This window comes from Phacochoerus africanus, chromosome 2 (genome assembly GCF_016906955.1).
Source record: "Phacochoerus africanus isolate WHEZ1 chromosome 2, ROS_Pafr_v1, whole genome shotgun sequence".
Lineage (NCBI taxonomy): Eukaryota > Metazoa > Chordata > Mammalia > Artiodactyla > Suidae > Phacochoerus > Phacochoerus africanus.
Genome location: NC_062545.1, coordinates 232,503,252 through 232,521,693, shown reverse-complemented (window position 1 = coordinate 232,521,693; position 18,442 = coordinate 232,503,252). Strand labels below are relative to the sequence as shown.

At 37.9% G+C, this 18,442-nt stretch overlaps 1 protein-coding gene and 1 pseudogene across 2 annotated transcripts in view; one reads left to right on the top strand and one right to left on the bottom strand.

Annotated features, from left to right (window-relative positions):
- GNA14 (G protein subunit alpha 14) overlaps positions 1-18,442 on the top strand; it is a 203,068-nt gene that overhangs the window by 72,320 nt on the left and 112,306 nt on the right. The gene's annotated exons all lie outside the window — the stretch shown is intronic.
- Positions 6,337-6,426, bottom strand: LOC125121695 (uncharacterized; annotated as a pseudogene).

Here is an 18,442-nt window from a genome sequence, read left to right as displayed (position 1 = left end):
CAGGCTGCAAAGGGTGAGCAGTGGCAGAGTGAGGAGGGGCCCTGTAACAGATTCTGAAGGATGTTATATCCCTACACCCCCCCCCCACTTTCCTACACCCCAGGAAGGCACTCTCAGCCTTTCCTCTTCAGAATAGCTCTTGAGAGGGGCTCTGCCCACCTCCCACCAGCATATCCAGTACTTTGAATTTGGCCAGGTCCCTATTTATGCTTCTGAATCAAATTTTTGGTCTAACTTCTGTGCTTTTTCAACCTGGGTATCTGGTTTTCTCCATCTTGAATTCTTTAATCACGTGTTGCGTTTACATTAGCTGTGCCAGCACCTGTGCTGGGAGCCGTGGATGGGATGGTAAACTAGAAAGGCATTCTCCTTCCTCAATGTGCTTATAGGCTAATCTTTTCTCTGTCTTTCTCCTCCTCCTCATTGTCCTCCTCCTGCCCCTCTTTTTTCTTTTATTATCTAGAACTTTTAAGGGCCCAAATATGAAAGTCAGTAGATATCAGTTTAGATCAGGACATGGTAAATGTCATCATGGCCATGGGTTGAATACTTTAACTCTGAAAACGCCCCTACCAAAACCAAACAAACAAAATAGATATATATATGTGAGTACCTTAATTTTTTTAATCTTCTAAAAAATTGTTGATTAAAGTATAGTCGATATGCAATGTTTCTTCAATTTCTGCTGTATAGCAAAATGACCCAATCATACACACACATATATACATTCTCAAAAAATATGTATATGTGCATATATATTTATATTTATATATTTAAAGCTGTGGGGGGAAATGGTGATGTCAGAACTAATTGTAATAGTTTCTAGCACTCATCTCATTTTGCATGCTCTCATACTGAGAATGCATTCGTGATTAATATTCACTCTGGAAAGTTAAAATTAGTTCTTTACGAGGCGTTCATAACAGGGGAAGCTTATAAGAGGCAAGATTCTCCTGAAAAATGTGTATGGCTGTCAAGTACCTTAGGTTTGTCAGGCAGAGAAGTTGGGACATGAAGCATGTTTGCCACAATTTGCAGTTTTGTAAATACGAAAATTGAAAATTGGAGAAGGTTAATAACCTTGCTTTCTGAAAAAGATTAGTTAAAATGCAAATATGGGAAGAATGCATTTCATAACAATGTTACCTCTGGATTTGAATAACAGATTGAGGTCGGTAATGTGTTTCTACGTGCTGACTTGTTTGGCAGGATCACCTCTAACGAATAAATGGATGGTACATTTGAGAACAAACACCTGGCCCTGGCACATAACTTGTATTTTCAGTTACTACATATGGAGGTCATTCAAAGGGTAACCTTTGCTGGGAAAACACTGCTCTAGGGCTCTTGGTGTGGATGAAGATAAATACAAGTAATTTTTGAAAAATTAGCGAAATATTTGAGACTTGTAGCTCATTGTCCCATGATTCAAATTTTCACCACATTTGAAAAGCAGAGAGATATACTAGTTAGTTGTTTAGTTTAGTTAGTTATAAATTAATAATGCTAGGACTCCAGATGAATTATGTTCTGAGAGCAAAGAAGACCATTTTTTAAGGGGTTGGGAGTAAATTAAACCTCCAGACATTATTGAAAACTCTGGAACTTAAGAGGTGTATTGTCATTCTTGTTGGTGAGAGTAAGAGCTCAGAACATTTAGTGGACATGTTGAAGCCTTTCGATCTTTTCTCAGCCAGGTTTATTTTTTGTTCTTAAATGATTAATTTGAATATTCTCACCACGCCCTGCTGATGGGAAATGCTGACTGGCACATCCTCTCTGGAGGGCAGTTTTATGGTGTCTATAAACATTTCAAGAGCAATTTTTTGATGTAAGATTCCCCCTTGGGCAGCAATCCTACATGTGGACAACAATTGATGAATAATTGGATTTCTCAGCCTCAGCACTATTGATATTTGGGGCCAGGCAGTTCTTTGTCCTGTGCACTGTAGGATGTTTAGCAGCATCCCTGGCCTCTACCCACTTGATGCCAGTAGCAGTTCCAGTGTGACAGCCAAAAATGTGTCTGGTCATTGCCAAGTGTCCCCTGCAGGGCAAAATTGCTTCCTGTTGAGAACCGCTAATGTATAAGAATGTCTACTGGGGCACTTTCTTTGTTATGTCAAATGAACTACAAATATTCTAAATGCCCATCTTTTAAGATAGAACCATTGAGTAGAAATACAAGGTGAGCCATGGAAGTAAATTTTATATTTTCTAATCATTGCATTAATAATTAATAGACATGAAAAAAACCAGCTGAAATTGCTTTTAATGCTCCCCCCCCTTTTTTTTTTGCTTTTTAGGGCTGCACTTGCAGCATATGGAAGTTCCCAGGCTGGGGTTGAATCAGAGCTGCAACTGCCAGCCTGCGACACAGCCACAGCAACTTGGGATCTGAACTATGTTTCAACCTACATCACAGCTTATGGCAATGCTGAATGCTAAATCCACTGAGCAAGGCCAGGGATCAAACCTACATGCTCATGGAGGCTAGTTGGGCTTGTTACCACTGAGCCATAACAGGAACTTTCTTTTTTTTAATGCTGTATTTTTTTAATGCTGTATTTTATTTGTTACATTAACCTTTGAACATACAATTAAAGTAAAAAAAATATTAATTATATATTTTTTCTTAGTAAGTATTCAAAATCTGGCATGTGTTTTATACTTATGGCCCACTTCAACTCATACCAGCCTCACTCACATATTCGATAACCACTTGTAGCTAGTGGCTACCATATTGGACAGCATGGATTTAGAAGAATGGCTTCTAAAAATAACTGTGGCATGTGCCTACTGTGCAGCAGTTACAAATAATGAGTCAGAGAAGTACCACATGGAAAGAACTCAAAGGCATATTGTTAAGGAAAAACAGAGCATCAGAGCAATATGTGTGGTATGATACATGTTAAAAATTATTTTGAGAAATGAAATGTACATGCATTTTCACATATATGTATATTCACTCATATACCAGTGAAAATACATAGGTATGTAAGTAAATAGAAAAATTCTAAAAGAGCACCCATCCCTGAGAGAGGGTTTGAGGGGAGGAGTGGAGGTGGCCAAGGCAGGATTTAGCTGTTATATTTTAACCTTTTGTGTATGGAGAAATGTATTCATGTATAACTTGTGTAATAAGTGCTTTAAAAAGTGAACTCATTAGGTCTAAGCCTCCTAACAGCCTCTGGGTGCCAATAGTCTCCAACCTAGGCTACACCTTAGAATTACCAGGGGGCCTTCTAAAAATAGCCTGCCTGGATCTCACCTTGGAGCAACTGAATCAAAATCCCTGAAGGTAGGCCTTCTGTTTTAAACTCTTCAGATGATTCTAAAGTGTGGCCATTATTGCGAACCATGTAGAAGGTGGAAGGTGTGTCCTTCAAACCTGTGGACATTTCTCAAGAAAATAATTTGATAATGATCTGATGGAAGGTACTCTGATGCACTAGTGAGGGTTTTTTTTTTCTTTCTTGTTTTGGCTCTGGTGAGGGTTTTCTCTTGTTGAATAAATGCAGATCCATATTTTTAAAATAAACAGATCTAATGAGCTGTGAGGGATGGCTTTGACATTGTTTTGTGGAAATTACAATTCCTGACAAGACTCTTGCTAATCTATGGCCATCCAACTTCAAGTTTGGCCAAGAGGGTCTGTAAAAGTAATGGTGGTCTTTCTTTAGAGTGATTCTATGTGAATTCTAACAAGTGAACATATATGATGTTGCACTCCATAGAAAATTGTCTAACAGGCAGTTTACAAAAGACAGAATTATACAGACTTGAAAATTATTTAGAATCTTGAGCTCATTGTCACCATTTGAAAACATGAGATTAACCATCCTTGGTGTTAGAAAGTACCACTTCAGTTGGCCTGATAGGAAAAATCTCATCAAAAATTTCCTATTGCTGTTTTCTGCCTGAATGCATGGCAGTTACAATGTGAGTGCCATCCAGGGTGAAGCCAACATAATTTCATTTGACAAGATAAGCCCCTCTGAGGATCAGGTGTATTTCACACTTGATCCAGGGTCAATATTTGTTTGGGATGCAGTTCTCATACTTTTTCCCGTCATTGGTCTCCTCTGCTCTTAGAAATGAAACAAATCAGTGTTTGTTAAGACTTTTAGCCATTATCTGTCTGTTTCTAGCTTTGAAAATACTCAGAAATTGCCTGATTTACTGAATGCTCCCTTCATTTGTCCTGGAGTTGAAAGGAGTGCACTCTTGTCACCATGGAAACAGCCTCGCATCTTAAGAGAACTGATTCAGTGTCTTGCTCCTAATGATAATATATAGTGTGAGCTCTGAAGAGAGCAGGAATCTACATTAGATTCCATCGTTGAGATGATGGTGACCTTTAGATCCATGAATCTCTTGTTTGTTTTCAGTCCCTATGCTTACATTTGCTGGGCAATTAATTGTACCTGGTAAGGGTTCGATATTTTAATCCCTTGTGTCTGAGTTACTACATTTGTGTGAACAACCCAAATGCTGGATTGGTTTCATACAGACTCAGAAGTTCCTGAGCATTTGATAATAGGTACCCACATTTGCTCTCAAAAGCCTAGAAATATGATAGTGGGATCTAATTCTGGCTGGGGCTGAGTTAAACCTGTTAAGACCTATAGGAAGCCCCATGATCTGAAAAGGGTTGATTCAGGAAAAAGACTACTTGAAGTGAGCCAGCTTAGAATGGGTTCCCCCCATATTCTATTTAATTCATATTAAATCCTGGAAGTGAGTGTGCCTTAACTGGCATTTCATTTTGAAAATTAAAATGAAAATTATGAAGTTATTTGATTTTACAGTTTAAAGAGGTTAGGTTATAATATCAAGAATAGTTGTAAATATAGGTTGTATCAAGCATGAAACAAATATGGCATTTTAAAAAATATTTATATGCACAACACCCAGTCATAAGCATGTGTAGATTTTGATACTACCTCTCAACTCACTACCTACCCAGTAGACACAAGTGTGGTATTTTTTGGTTGCAAAATTTCCAGCAGAAGTGTTTTCTGGCACATGGGACTTTAGTCACACACCTAGTAGATCCTTTTCAGTCATTCAAACAACTCTCTCTTCACCCCAGTAGGCTTCTGCCTCTGTTTTTCATGTTACTTTCTGCTTCCTAGAATAAATCCCTTATTATAGCTTTGGGGCTCCCTTCTGTGCCCTCCTCCTCCCTCATATGTGATCATCCTTTCAGATTCTGTCTCTTCTTCAAGTAGCTTCCTTGCTCTCCATGCTTATCCCCCATTCACTTTAGATTGTCCATCCCTATAATGACTATTCAGACTCTACTCTTCCTTTCTCCCTAGACTTCCCATAGCACTTATCTGCACTCACTGTGGCACTTGATCACAAACTACTTCCTAACCTTATTTAAATGATGTGTTGTTATGTGCCTTGCCCACTCACACAGTGTCCTTGAGATAAGGGATGGTGTGTCTTCAGGACCCTAGCACAAAGACATAACATTATGGGATCATAAGGTTCCACTGTTAAGTTTCATCAGTGTTTTGAATTCAATAATTTCTGAGTTTGCTAAATACATAGTGTTAGCCTATGATTTTGCTTTTTTACAGCTGCTTAAGTTTTCTAATGAAATCTCATAAGAAACTTCTACAAACTCACAGGATATTAGAGGGAATCATTTCTGAATATATATGGGTAATTCATGTGACTAAAAACTTGACTTTGTAATGAAAACTTCCTGGTTCATCAGGCTTTGAAATCCTCCAAAGAAAGTCAATAATACATTGTTTGAGCTTTATCCCAAAGAGAAAGATGCTGTAATGCATAAGAAAAAAAGGCCCCTGTAAGGCCCCTTTGACTGGTAGAAACTAGACAACAGGAAAATAAGATAAATATTTGATGTTTGTTAGTACAGTAATAAGTTAGCTAGCTGAGGAAAAGCATAGTCACATCTTAATGTCTGGGTTTTATACTAAGTAAGCATTGGCTTAAGAGTTAGAAAACATTTATTATTAAACAAATTTTTTTAAATGGAAAAATATGGAGTTCCTGTTGTGACTCAGCAGTAACAAACCCCGCTAGTATTCATGAGGATGCAGGTTTGATCCCTGGCCTCACTCAGAGGGTTGAGGATCTGGTGTTGCCATGAGCTGTGGTGTAGGTTGCAGACATGGCTCAGATCCTGCAGTTGCTGTGGCTGTGGTGTAGGCGGGCAGCTATAGCTCAGATTTGACCCCTATCCTGGGAAATCCATATGCCGCCGGTGTGGCCCTAAAAAGACAAAAAATAAATAAATAAATAAGGAAATATTGCATTAGTTTCAGGTATATATCATAGCGATTCAATGTTTTTTGTATAAATATGGAACATTTCATGAATTTATGTGTCATCCTGCTAATCTCTGTATTGTTCCAATTTTAGTGTATATGTTGCTGAAGCAAGCACTGCAATTTCTTTAAATTGTGATAAAGTATACATAACAAAATTTACTGTCTTAATCATTTTATTTTATTTTATTTATTACTATTATTATTATTATTGTTTTTTAGGGCCAAATCCACAGCATATGGAGTTTCCCAGGCTAGGGGTTAAATCGGAGCCACAGCTTCCAGCTTATACTACAGCCACAGCAATGCAGGATCCAAGCCACATCTGTGACCTACACCACAGCTCCTGGTAAAGCCAGATCCCCAACCCATTGAGTGACACCAGGGATCGAACCTACTTCCTCATGGATACTAGTCAGAGTCATTTCCACTGCGCCACAACAGAATCTCCTCTTAACCATTTTAAGATGTACAACTCAGTCATTAAGTACATTTGCAATATTGCATAACCATAACCACTATCCATCCCTAGAAGAAACTCTGTATGCATTAAACAGTAACTCTCCATTCCTCTTGCCCTAGCTCCTGGAAACGTTTCTTCTACTTTGTTTCTATGAATTTTCTATTCTAGCTATGTACCTCCTGTAAGTGGAATCATATAATATTTTCTCTTTTGTGTCTGACTTATTCCACTTGATATAATGTTTCCAGTGTTCATCCTTTTATAGCATATATCAAATTGCCTTCTTTTTAAAGGCTGAATAATATTCCATTGTATGTATTTATCACATTTTGTTTATCCTTGTTGATGGATAGACAGTTGTTAAACTATGAAATATTGATATCACTTGCATGGCATGTTACAGTGGTATTTCTGATTCAATCTCACCCTTTACCCTCTTTAAAAGATCTCTTAGTCTCTGTCTGGCCTCTACAGAGGGATTTGTATAACCCAATAAACAGATTTGTTTGGGATCTGGGGAGGTATTTTGACCCAAGAGAGTAGGATGTATGAGACCAAGTGTGACCAGTCTAACCATGCCCCATCCTTATTGCCTGGCTCTACATGGAGAGAGCCTTTAGAAACCTAGAGGGGACAATTCCATTTATTTTAATGAGTACAAGGTGACACTTGTAAAGCTTGTTTAAATCTCTGGAAAACTCTGAAAAATTCTGATCTAAGTTTGCATTTTTGGAAACTCTGGGAGGGAAGACTAAATATTTGAGAATTTATTCTCCTGGCTGAGAGAGTTCTCTGAAGTAATATGAGTTACTTCAGGCTCAAAGGAATTTGTGGAGTCATAGCCAAGAATCCCAAGAGACGGTATTTCCTCTGGTTCATGTGAAAGTGGTGAGAGCAACAGACTTTAAAGCAGGCTCAAAGAGGAGAAAAAGAACAAAGGCAGGCAGTGCTGGAGGAGACCCAGATACTCAGCTTCATCTGCTCAGATGCTCAGGGAGGGGTTTCCATTTTCACTCGTGGTATCTCCTAGGGGAGACACAACGCGGGGTTAGATGCTGCGAAGTTGCTGCTTTAGGATACAGAGGAAAACAAAGGTTGTCAGTGTCTAAATTCTGTCATTTATAATAAAGGTTTCCTCTGCCTTTCCATGGAAGGCAGTCTCCATCCCTTGCCCCAGCCTTTTATGGGAGGAACGGCACTCAGTGACATCTGGATACAAGATCTCTGCTGAATGCACAATCTCACCTGGTTTCTGCCACTCCCTGCACACACTTTGTAGACATAATTTCACTGTTATTAGGTTTAGACATGCTATCTGGAAACTCCGTGAACCTCCTCCACTGTGAGGGCTGCTTAGCCATGTCATATGAGGTGTCTGAGCAACTGGGTGCAGAGTCAGAGTCTAGTACTCAAACCTGGAAAAACTTTAAAATAATGTGTTTTAAAAATATATCTACATTTCCTCATTAAAACGAATTTTATTATAATTGATTTACAATGATCTGTCAATTTCTGCTGTACAACAAAGTGAGCCAACCATCAACACACACACATTCTTTTTTCACATTATCCTCCATCATGTTCCATCACAAGTTGCTAGGTACAGTTCTCTGTGCTATACAGCAGGATCTCATCACTTATCCACTCCAAATTCAATAGTTTGCATCTACCAAACCCAATATCCCCCTCCCCCCACCTTTGGCAACCACAAGTCTGTTCTCCAGGTCCATGTGTTTGTTTCTTTTGTGTAGATAGGCTCTTTTGTGCTATATATTAGATTTTAGATATAAGTGATATCATATGGTATTTGTCTTTCTCTTTCTGACTTATTTCCCTTAGTATAAGAGTCTCTAGTTCCATCCATGTTGCTGCAAATGGCATTATTTTGTTCTTTTTTTGTGGCCGAGTAGTATTCCGTTGTGTATACGTACTATTTCTTTTTAATCCATTCATCTGTTGATGGACGTTTAGGTTGTTTCCATGTCTTGGCTATTGTGAATAGTGCTGCACTGAACATACAGGTGCATGTATCTTTTTCAATGAAATTTTTGTCCAGATATATGCCCAAGAGTGGGATTGCTGGATCATATGGTAGTTCTATGCTTACTTTTTTGAAGTACCTCCGTACTGTTGTCCAAAGTGGTTGTACCAATTTACATTCCCACCAACAGGGCAGGAGGGTTTCCATTTCTCCACACCCTCTCCAGCATTTGTTATTTGTTGACTTGTTAAAGATGGCCATTCTGACCGGTGTATATTTCCTCATTTTAAAGATGCAACATTTAAAAAAATCAAAGCCATGGTATAAGGAACTCCCTTCCTCTTCCATCTCAATTCACTTCCATCTCAATTTAATACTTGTAAACATTTTGCCATATGTAATCTATCTACCCATCAATATCCATATCTGTCTGTCTATTCTGTTCTGTTAGTTGCAGATGTCATGGCATGGCCCCTCTAATACTTCTTAGTTGAGAACATTCTTCTGCCTTGATCACGCCTGAGAGTATGAATAATACTTCCATATTATGGACTATCTAGTCTATGTTGGAATATCCCTTAATTGTCTTAAGAATAGTTTAAAAAATTGGTTTCCAGAGTTCCCATCATGGCTCAGCAAAAATGAATCCGACTAGGAACCATGAGGTTGCGGGCTCGATCCCTGGCTTTGCTCAGTAGGTTAAGGATCTGGCATTGCCATGAGCTGCTATGTAGGTCACAAATGTGTCTCGGATCTGGTGTTGCTGTGGCTGTTGCATAGGCCAGTAGCTATAGCTCTGATTTGACCCCTAGCCTGGGAACCTCCATATGCCCTAAAAAAGGGGAAAAAATTAGTTTCCTAGGAGAAAGCTTAGAGACTGGAAAACAGGCAGATTTCAGAGGGTAAAAAATTGTGAAGAAGGGGTCAAATGGCCCCTTATGGAAAATACAAGACCTGGGGTCAGACTCTCATGATGAGGTTCTAAACATCCTGAGGCCTCAGGGCAGACACTTAGCTTTCTGAGATCACTGGCAAAGTGAAGGGGTCGGGTAAAATAATCCCTAAGGTCCCATCTGGTTCCCCCCTCAAAAATGTGATTATAAATTGCTAATGTAAAAGTATTATATAAATGATACTCTGTTTTTTTGAGAAAGTATTTTTTCCCTCTTCATTCTTGATAAGGAATTGCTTATTTTATTGATGAAAACTAAAGGTAACTTACCCTTCTATGGTAACACTTTCTCTCATGAAATAATTATCTATTAGCCACTTTCCCCTTTGTTCCACTGGAGGAAGAACAGTTTTAAACTTAGCTAAATTTTTGGTACCATTTTGCCAGGCCTGCTCTTGTTTTTCCGTCATATTTGTGTTAGTCATTGAAAAGATGGTTTCATCCTTTGCCAAAAAGGCTCCCAAATGTGGGTCATTCTTATTCTCTGCTAACCAATATTTTGTTCTTAATGAAACATTGTTTAAGTAATTATGGAGTGCTCAGAGAAATGTCTGCTCTTGGCCCAGGAACAGGAAAACACTAGGAAGACCAAGGTGGTCTTCTCTGACTCCACTGTGAATTTATTGATACGTACCATGTACTGGTTATTTTCCCAGGAGACCAGAAGTCTTGGGTATAATAATCTGGGACCTGCGGCTGGCTCTGTCAACTCATCATAGCCCTACTGAGTTGGTTGCTATTTTTTCTGTTTCTCTCATCCTTTTTTCTCTCTTCCTCTTTGTCCCTTCTCCTTTCTTTCTCATTCACATCTTCATTCAGTATATGCATGAATTGCATGACTTGCCCTGAGGCACAGGGTGGGGACTACAGTGAGGGGGTGTCCCCACCCCATCCGTTTATTTCTCCATTGGCCATAGTCCATGTCAAAACAAAGGCCGTGTCAGTGCCTTGAAGAGCCTGCTTGATTACTACAATGAAAAAGAAAAGGGACCCAGAAAGTTACCGCTGTGGCTCAGCGGAAACGAATCCGACTAGCATCCATGAGGATATGGGTTCAATCCCTGACCTCCCTCAGTGGGTTAAGGATCTGGAGTTGCCGTGCGCTGTGGTGTAGGGTGGCAGCTGTAGCTCCGATGTGACCCCTAGCCTGAGAACTTCCATATGCCTTGGATATGGCCCTAAAAAAAGGTGGGGGGGAACTCATGGGTTGTGTGTCTAGCACTTTATGTACATATGTATGTATGTATGTATTGTCTTTTTAGGGCCACACCCACAGCATATAGAGATTCCCAGGCTAGGGGTCTAATCAGAACTACAGCCTCCTGCCTACACCACAGCCACAGCAATGCCAGACCCAAGCCACGTCTGTGACCTTATACCACAGCTCAAGGTATCCTTAACCCACTGAGCGAGGCTGTGGATCCAACCTGAAACCTCATGGTTCCTAGTCAGATTTGTTTCCAACTGCGCAACAATGGGAACTCCACATCATTTATTTAAACGGCAACTTCTAAGAAAACTAAGTTGAGAAACCTCAGCCTGGTTAGGAAGGAGGAGGGGAGCTTAGAGCGCATAGTGTTGACCTACTGGCCTGGTCTATGAAGAAGAGGAAGACTAGTTCTCTGGGATTAGCTAATGTAGGTGGAGATGCATTGTGATGTTTTTATGGTGGCCTGGAACAATCCAATTTTGAGTTCATTTTATTCCTTTCCAAAACATCAATTAATTGGGTTAAGGAAATAATAAAAAAATAAAATCTTCCCCTGATGTGGTGCTAAGAATTGAACTGCTTTCATCAGTATCCTCTGTAAGCTCTGTCATGGCCCTTTTTTCCTCATGATTCCCTGAGCATCACCCCAGTAGCATCCACCTGCTTGTATCCTCTATGGATTCTTTGACTCCACTAGCTGTATATTTCATAGCTATGCAGCTGTGAAATAGCGCATTTTGTGTGTACTTGAAAATGAACGTTTAAATAAATGGCATGTAAGACTCCTTTGGCAACCTCGTTTTACTTAGGTATCTATCTTCCACTCTGTGCTTCATAAGATCCATCTATGTGGCTATATCCTAGTTTCCACACACTCCTTTTCATTGCTATGAAACATTTCATCCAACAAATGCACATTTCTTTGGGCATGTGTACAATATTTAATTAACCACAGTAACAAAGAGTAATGTGGTGGTGCATGTTGCCTTGTACATGTGAAGATACGCTACTTTTTTCTACAACTCTGGTTTAAACATTTTTCAAACCTGTAGGGAAGTTGAAAAGAGCATGCAGTAATCACTTGCCTTTTTATTAAATTTTATTGGAGTATAATCGACTTACAATGTTTGTGTTAGTTTCTGGTGTACAGCAAAGTGAGTCAGTTATACATATGCATGTCTCCATTCCCTTTCAGATTCTTTTCCCATATAGGCAACTACAGAGTACTTAGTAGATTTCCCTGTGCTGTACAGTAGGTCCTTGTTGCTCATCCATTCCATATATAATAGTGTGTATATGTCAATCCTAACCTCTCAATTTATCCTTCCCCCCAATGTTTCCTCCTTGGTAACCATAAGTATACTTTTGAAATCTTTGAGTCTGTTTCTGTTTTGTAAACAAATTCCTGTGTCATTCTTTATTACATTCCACATATTAGTGATCTCATATGATACTTGTCTTTCTCTATCGGACTTCACTTAGTGTGACTATCTCCTGGTCCATCCATGTTGCTGCAAATGGCCTTATTTCATTTTTTATATGGCTGAGTAATATTCTATTGTTATACGTACCACATCTTTTTTATCCAGTCCTCTGTTGATGGACATTTAGGTTTCTTCCATGTCTTGACTTTTGTGAATAGTGCTGTGAACATATGGGTACATGCGTCTTTTCAAATTATAGTTTTTTCCATATATGCCTAGGAATGGGATTGGCGGATCATATGGTAACTCGATTTTCAGTTTTTTAAGGAACCTCCATACTGTTCTCCACAGTGGCTGCACCAATTTACATTCCCACCAACAGTGTAGGAGAGTTTCCTTCTCTCCACACCCTCTCCAGCATTTTTTTTTTTTGTAGGCTTTTTGATGATGGCCATTCTGACTGGTGTGAGGTGATACTTCATGGTAGTTTTGATTTGTATTTCTCTAATAATTTGTGATGCTGAGCATCTTTTCATGTGCTTTTTGGCTTTATGTCTTCTTTGGAGAGATGTTTATTTAGATCTTCTGATCTTTTTTTATTGGTTGGTTTGTTTTTTGATATAAATTGTATGAGTTATTTATATATTTTGGAGATTAATCTTTTGTTGGTCTCTTCATTTGTAAAGATTTTCTCCCATTTTGTGGGTTGTCTTTTCATTTTGTTTATGGTTTCCTTTGCTGTGCAAAAGCTTTTAATTAGATCCAATTTGTTTATTTTTGTTTTTATTTTCATTACTTTAGGAGGTGGATCCAAAAAATATTGCTGCAATTTACGTCAAAGAGTGTGTTTTCCTGCTAAGTATTTTATATTATCAAGCCTTACATTTAGATATTTAATCCCTCTTTAGTTTATTTTTGTGTATGGTGCTATAGAAAATTCTAATTTCATTCTTTTGCATATATCTGTCTAGTTTTCTCAGCATCATTTATTAATGAGGCTGTCATTTCTCCATTGTATATTCTTGCCTCCTTTGTCAGATTAGTTGACCATGTGTGTTGAGTTCATCTCTGGGCTTTCTATCCTCTTCCACTGATCTATATTTCTATTATTGTGGCAGTACCATACTGCTTTGGTGATAGTTGCTTTGTAATGTAGTCTAAAGGCAGAAAGCCTGATACCTCCAGCTTTGTTTTTCTTTCTCAAGATTGCTTTGGCTGTTCAGGGTCTTTTGTATTTCCATACGAATATTAAAATGTTTTTTCTAGTTCTATGAAGAGTGCCATTAGTAATTTGATAGGGGTTGCATTGAATCTGTGGATTGCCTTGGTTAGTATAGTCATTTTGATAGTATTGTTTCTTACAGTCCAAGGTCATAGTATATCTTTCCATCTGCTTGTGTCATCTTTGATTTCCTTCATTAGTGTCTTATAGTTTTCAGAGTACAGGTCTTTTGCCTCTTTAGGTAGGTTTATTCCTAGGTATTTTATTCTCTTTAATGTGATTCACCTGCTTTTTTTTAAACCTAAAATACCCAACAATTTACTTTTACTATATATGCCTTTTCTCTTTCTCACCTTTTCTCCTCCTCAAGTCCATTTGAGCTGCTATAACAGAATACCATAGACTGGGTGGCTTATGAACAACAAAAATTTATTTCTCACAGTTCAGTAGGCTGGGAAGTCCAAGATCAAGGTGGCAGATTCTGTGTTTGATGAAAGCCTGCTTCCTTGTTCACAGAATACTGTCTTTTCCCCCCTATGTCCTCACATGGCAGAAGGGGGAAGTCTAGCTCTCTGGAGTCTCTTTTATAAGGGCACCATTCCCATTAGGGTAGAGCTCTTATGACTTAAGCACTTCCTAAAGGCTCCACCTCCTAATGCCATAACCTTGGGGATGAGGTTTCAACATATGAATTTGGGGGGACACAAACATTCAGTCTATAGTATTCTTGATCTCTCTAGATAAACAGATATATATAATGTGTGTGTGTGTGTTTAGGTTTTTTTAAAAACTGAATCTTTTAAAGTTTTAGATCTTATGCCTAAATATTCCATCACTGATCTCCTAATATAAAAAATGCATTCTCTTATATAAGGATAATACAGTGATAATGCCTAAGAAAATTAAATAATTGCATAGTATCATATAATACCAACCTAGAATATGCATGTTTTTATTTTAGAAAATACTGCCAAAGTCTCTCCAGAGACAGCTGTACTAATTTATTTTTCCCACAGCAAGGCATGAAAATTTCAACTTCTCCACACATTCTCCATCATTTTGTTATTATCTCACTTTAATTTTTGCTAGTTAGACAGATTAAAAAGTATCGACTTTTACATTTGCATTTTAAAAAAGAAGAATCAACCACAGAAACATGTGATTCAAGTGTAAAATTTTATCTTTAATTGTCAAAGTAGAAATGAGATCACAGTTTAGCTTCCAGCCCAGGGTAATAAGCTCCACGTCTGTGAGCAATTTAGAGCAGGATTCTTATATTTTTCTGAAAATTTTGGAAAAAATACAATGCTGCTGCATCCTTCACTTTAAAAACATAGACATTTCAGCCAAAAGTCTTGTCAGAGAGAGTTTTGACACAATTATCTTGGGGATCTGAGGTCCTTTTCAGTGAAGTATTAATAGTTAGTATCATTTAAAAATTCATATAAGTCCTTAACTTTAATGTTAGAATAGCCTTCAGGATATGAAGCCCTCATATTGAGAATAGGGAAGAACCAGAACAGACTGTGCTCCTGCTCTTTGTGACAGTAAACTAGTATTAAAACTTAAAAAATAATTTTTAGCAAAAACTCTTAAGGTTTGAACTTTGATGACTAATAGACATGGATGCTCATAACCAAATGTGGATAGATTTTTCTTTACTTTTTTATGAATAAGTAATAGCAACAAATGCTCTGTCTCTACTAGGAAGTGATTACCACTATTAATGTTTGGTGGTGATAATTCCAACCTAGAAGGATGTGTATATGTAGGTGTGTGTATGCAAACATGACAGAAATCCAGATCGCTTTCACCTTAAAGTGACATACTCGCTGAGTGTTTGCCATGGGCTAAGCACTGGTCTAAGTGCTTGTACTATTATTATTCCCATTATTCACAGACAGTCATTGAGATTTAAGTTTAGGCAGCAGGTGAGTGGCAGACCTAGAACTGGAGCACTGAGACCCCTCTTAACCTTAATTGTACTCTCTCCCAATCTCATGCATTTCTTTCTCATTTATTATACTAGAAACATATTTCCTGTCAGTTAATATCCATATACATTGTTTTTCTTGGGCATGTAATATTTCCATTGTATAGAATCACCATAGCTAATTCCATCACCTACCATTGTGCACTCAAAAATTTTTTTTTGCTGTTGTGTATAATGCTTTTATCACTGTCCCATTGCTTTTATCTGTGGTTACTAGTCCAACAGTTTCTTTTAAAATCCCAGAATTGGAATTTCTGGATGACATAATGCCAAGTTTTGAATTATATTAATCTAAGCTGTCGTGTTGTTTCCTATTGCTGCACAGGAGCTGCAGGAATAAATTGGAGTAGGTGTCTGTTTTCTTATATTCCCACTAACACTGGAAGTTTTTTCAATTTTGTCCCTCTAACAGAAGGAATCTGTTTTCCCATGGGTTTCATTTGTACTCTTTCATTATAGCGAGGCTAAACATTTTTCATATCCCTGCTTATATTTTCTTTTTATGAATTGCCTTTTTGTAATTTCCATGTTCTCTCTTCTATTGATGTAGCCTTTTAAAAAATTGATTTGCAATAAATAGCTCTTTAAATGAAGAAAATATATTCTTTATTATATTAGAACACTTTTCCCTAGCAAGTCTTTTATTTTTTTCATGTTTTTTTAATGATGTATTTTACACTTTATTTATATTTTAAAAGTCTGAATTTCTCCAAGCAATATTGGACCTTCACTTTCTTGACATATATTGAGCATTTAAATTTTTTGTATATACATTTTTAACTCATTGAGGATTGATTTTGTTGTGACATACAGATCTGATTTCCCCCCATATGGTTAAGATCTAGTCCCAACGCTTTATTGAGATGCCATTTATGAAAATGGCAGGAGCAGTGCCTGGCACACAGTTTCTCCATAAATAGTCCTTACCTCCCCCGTCTCTGTCTCTTGCATAGTCCTAGAGGAACAAAGTAAGGGGCTTTGCCATATCTAAAAGCTGGATTGGAGGAGGGGAAACGAGAGCTAGAGTAATGATTGGAATTTCACCATTTCAGCATTGATAAATATATATGAAACTTTTCTGAATGATGTATGTGGATTGTTAGCTGCCATAAAGCTAGTTTGGGATCTTGATAAGCCTTTTTTCTGAGGACATGTTTTTCCAGATCACATCGTCACTGGATAAGTGGGACTAGGTTCTTACCTGGATTCTCATAATGACAAAGCATTCAGAAACATTTAGAAAACCCTAGTTGAGTTACTCTTGCTTATCTCCTGTCAGCCTGCATTATTTTGTTTTTTGTTTTCCTTTTTCTTTCTTTTTTGCTTTTTAGGACTGCATCTGCAGCATATGGAAGTTCCCAGGTTAGGGGGTGAATTGGAGCAGCTGCCGGCCTACACCATAGCCACAGCAAAGCAAGATCCAAGCCACATCTGTGACCTACACCACAGCTCATGGTAACGCCAAATCCTTAACCCACCAAGGGAGGCCAAGGATCAAACCTGCATCCTCATGGATAGTAGTCAGGCTCATCTCCGCTGAGCAACAATGTGAACTCCACATTCTTTCATTTTCCTTGTTTGGCAAGGTTTCCATTGCTTGATGTTAGATAAAAAACAAATTAGAATCTCATTATTATTGGCACTTTAATTGTGGTACTTAACTAGACTAATTATATTTGGTTACAGTCACCCAGAATGTCTGAGGCATTAAAAAAAAAATGAGGTAAAATAATAATGGTTTTTAAATTAGCTCTTGTTTCTCTGATGTATCAAGGCTAAATAGAGCTGCAATGGTTGATCATTTTGAAAGAGATTGTTCCTACCCATTTGCTGAGTGAATTGGGTCTTTTGTAGCATTTGTTTCTGTTGTCATATCAGAGTGTAGTCATTCTTTGTGAAGTGATCTTGGAATTCTTAAAGGAGCAAAAAGTAATTATTATAACTAATATGCCATAACAAAAAAGATAACCGAATTACCAGTTCATGTAATTTGTATCATGCCTCAGAGTACAAGACCAAGAAGAGTGTCAGTTTTCAACACTAGTTAGAAAAGTTCATCAGCAAATTATTTATTTTGTGCCAAAACTCAAGGTTTTAAGAACCTAAAAATGCTTAGAGCATCTTTTCTCACATTATTTTCATTTCTAAATCTTTTTCTCATATTGGCTCATCTCTCAGTCTATCAAAACCTCCACACTTCCTTCACTTTTCACCACTAACTCTGCACAAAAATAAACCAAAAAAAGTGCAAACCACACAAATAATCCCACACAAATAATCTAGATTATTACAGATTCTTTCTATTTCATGTTAGAGGCTTTTTGACATAGTTGATGGCTTAAGTTTCTTTGTGTTAAGGCTGTATTGCAAACATTGTCATTCTAAAATCACTGTGTATATTTTCTACCAAATATACCAAGAAAATAAAGATGATTATCTTTTAAGAAAAACAAAGAACATCCCACAATCCCCTTTTTCTTATTGCTTTTTTTATTTCCTAAAGATGCTGCTTAGATCTGGTAGGAGAATAATCCTTTTCATGCATTTTTTTTAGTATATTTCCTCCAGTAGGGCTGGACCTGACCAGACTTTGGGAGCAGGGGAGGGGCCCATGAAAGAGAGCTTCAGCTTCAGTCTGGAAGCTGCTTCAAAACCTGATTTAGTCACTTGAAAGTGTAGATGGGTAAGCATGTATTTCTGTCTATGAGGGGATCCCAGCTGATCTTGACCATTTTGCCACAGATATACTTCAAGAGGGAAGGGGCAGGATAGGGTGGACAAAAGGTGAGTTCATGCCAGCTGGTGGTTGACCAGATATTACAGTCAGGATTAAGAAAGTTAGACACTGCTTATCTGCAGGACAGTTTGGATTGTAAAAATTTAGTAGAT